The 3,527-nt window shown below is 33.7% G+C and overlaps 1 long non-coding RNA gene across 1 annotated transcript in view; it reads left to right on the top strand.

The window, feature by feature from the left end:
- The window catches only part of LOC147910578 (uncharacterized), a 213,888-nt gene that overhangs the window by 174,387 nt on the left and 35,974 nt on the right, over positions 1-3,527 (top strand). The window lies entirely within an intron of this gene.

Raw genomic sequence — 3,527 nt, 5'->3', positions numbered from 1 at the left:
TTTTGAAAGAAATTTGTTTAAAAAACATAAGAAAAAAAGTAGTCTGCATTAAACAATTACAATGTAATTAAAATGACATATTTAATCTGTATACGCTTTAAAGAATACACTCTCTCTCTCTCTCTCTCTCTCTCTCTCTCAATTTTAGAGCGCTTAATAAATAACGATATCTATCTATCTATCTATCTATCTCCATTTGTTTTTGAATCTTGCGACGTTTTCGTAATTGCTATGTATCATGTTGGATTTAGCAGAAAGATGTTGTGGTAATTTATAGTTTGGTATTCCCTAGGTATTCTAAGTGCCCGGATGGGCACTCATCATATCTAATATGCCGGAAGAAATAATTTAGCGATGCGCCGTGGAATTCCGTCGAAACACTTGTCGCGTTAATAACACAATATTTTAGGTAATGCATTCCCGTAAGTCGTAACAGCATAATATTTTTTCTCAGTGTCATAGTGTACGTAATATGAGCATTGGGAAAAATATTCTCCCATTACTACCGGCTGTATGAGTCCACAATTTATGGTCTAAAGTATCTCCTCGTAAAAGATGGAGCTCGTAAATCGTCCCTTATAAATGTATTTCATAGAATTTAAACAAGATCAGGTGACAAATTCTTCTTACAACGCTTTATAGACCTGTCGCAACATTTCACATTCTCCACCTAATAACGGGCGTCGCGTCGCTAGCAGCGATATGTTCCACTTAATCTCCAAGGAAATTTAGCCTCGCTGCTCATTTGTAAGTAACATACTTCGTGTTGTAAAAAATAGTCCTTCTTTATCATTGTTGTGTTGAGTGGAAATTATAATATATCCTCAAAAATGAAGTATTTTACAGATAATCTTTTGCGGTGTATAATTTGTTACAAAATTTTGGATATTGATTGTAGTATTTAAATAAGTCTTTTCAAATGAAATATATTTTTTTAATAAAAATTTAATATTCAAAGCAAATAAAAATAATCTTTATTATTATGGGGTACAGCAAGTTCAGCCATCACAAGAAAAAGCCATATGCTCATGAAAAATATTCAATTGGACGTCGCGGATGCAACAAACCACTCTTAATTACAGAGGCCTATAAAAATTTAACTACTCTCGCGTAAAAGCTTCTCTCGCCTCGCAAACGGTAAAAATTAAAAACTCACCAAGCCACGTGTTACATTAAACGTCATCTCTTGTCATTAATTTCTCATTTAATAGCTCTTTCGTTATTTTGTTCTTTGCGTTTTGGCATAAAATGAAAGTTGCAACATGTTGGGCAATTGGGACACATAAAGAATGTAATGGTAATGCTCGCGGTAGCATCAAAGTGTGACCGAATTGACTTCACCTGTAGTCTCATTTATGATACACCATCTTGAAATGATAGTGTTATATAAGCATCCGGCAGAAAAGGGAAAATTTCATTTTGTATTTTCTTATATTCTTTCCTTGCTGTTGTCGTCCAACCGTCAAAATTACCTAGGAAAATGAGTGTGTGTGTGTGTGTGTGTGTGTGTGTGTGTGTGTGTGTGTGTGTGTGTGTGTGAGAGAGAGAGAGAGAGAGAGAGAGAGAGAGAGAGAGAGAGAGAGAGAGAGCTTATCGCTAGTTAAAATTTGTTGGCATGTAAAATATATAATAGTATGTCGTCTCAATCGTAAAAATAGTTGTAGTAGCAGCAGTTGATTCCCGTAAAAATATACAGCTATAAATGAAATGTCTCATATTTTTGCGAGCATATATTTTTTTGTAACCATTTTTAACGTTTAATATGATGAGTTACAATATAGCAATAGATTTTTAGGTAGATTTTACATAATAATTAATCAAAGTAACAAATAGTTATATAATAATTTGATGAATTTTTGTGGTATGCCAAATATTCAGACAAATTTTATCTCTGAAAAGTTATGATTAATTTAAACGAGAAAATTAATTAATGAAATTATTGTGATATGTATTTTATATTCTTAATAGTGATTGTGATATGTATTTTATTAATATTCTTAGTAATGTTTTTATAATGTTAATAAATATAGAACAATCTTCACATTTTAATTTGATATTATTTTCTTGTTTAATATTTTGAAGGTATTATGCGAATAACGAATAATATTAGCAAAGTTGCAGGATTGCCATATATAAACTATATTAAATCGCGGCAAATTATGCGGCACGAATATTAAATTAATGGTGTCTACATTAGACTGCATCATGTTAGCAAAAATTTCAAACTAATGCGTTTATTATGCGTTACTCGGCTGGCAGCATATTAACCGACATATCTTCATATATGTATGTAGAGGTTGTTTAAAAATATCAATATGGTAAAAAGCAAACAGCTTATTTGCACATTTTATTAAACGTAATATAACGTAGTTTGTTACACAAATGTAGTTTAGGAATATCTAATGCATGAAATTCTTTTTCTCTTTTTCGTAATAATAGATCGTGATCTCTTTTTCTCATAAAACTCGGACGTGGTTTAATTGAATTACATAAACCATTGTTGACCTTAATATTTCGATATGTGTACTATTAACGCGTTTGAGAGAAAGAGGAAGAGAGAGAAGAGGAAATCAAGGATACCGAATATTACTGTTTTTCTCATTTTCTGTGGTACATTTCTTTTCACGTTCAATCTTTCCGAGCAACTCCTTTAATAGAAAACGGATTCACTGGGAAGCAGGATGGCGACGAAAAGATATATATATATATATACCTACTCACGGTGTTCCGAAATAAAATTCGTTTTTTTGTTTTTTCGTACGTTTTCAGAATTCAATACACAGATTGTCTTCCTCGGCAGAGTAAGAGAGAGAGAGAGAGAGAGAGAGAGAGAGAGAGAGAGAGAGAGAGAGAGAGAGAGAGAGAGAGAGAGAGAGAGAGAGAGAGAGAGAGAGAGAGAGAGAGAGAGAGAGAGAGAGAGAGAGAGAGAGAGAGAGAGAGAGAGAGAGAGAGAGAGATACGTGTACGCATTTTGATATCACTACGAACAAATTGAAATTCAGATAATATCCTATGATATTACGGAGTACTCTATTTATGAATTGTCGGGGGATTGACACTTTATTTTATACACCATACCTACACTGACATATCTAATAAATAATTACATAAACATGTAATATAAATAATTACATGTTGCGTGCGATCTTGAAGATGATAAATAATAGAAAGCATATTTATTCGAATCATATTAAACATAGTTCTAGTAATGCCAGCTACTCTGAGGTAATTACGTTATAAAGTCTGATAAAGGCGAAGAGGTACGTCCATATTAAATTCTTATCGTTTCAGCCAGCCGACTCGCACTCCTCGAAATCTGCCTCAATGGCGGTATGAAAGCCCTTGTCTTGACTTTCGTATCTGCCACCGGCATGCCGACTTCTGCATTTCCCCTCTCGCAGCTGCCATTCTTCTTCCATTTATCCTTTCTTTCGATTTCCTGTCTCAAATAGCGCGAAACTTCATGCCACCCTGCCTTCTCAGTTCTCTTACCGCCACCATCTCTGTTTGTTCTCTTTCTTACTCTT

The sequence above is a fragment of the Acromyrmex echinatior genome, chromosome 2, assembly GCF_024713525.1.
Source record: "Acromyrmex echinatior isolate Ae372 chromosome 2, ASM2471352v2, whole genome shotgun sequence".
In the NCBI taxonomy this organism is placed as follows: domain Eukaryota; kingdom Metazoa; phylum Arthropoda; class Insecta; order Hymenoptera; family Formicidae; genus Acromyrmex; species Acromyrmex echinatior.
This window is presented reverse-complemented; position numbering and strand designations above follow the sequence as displayed.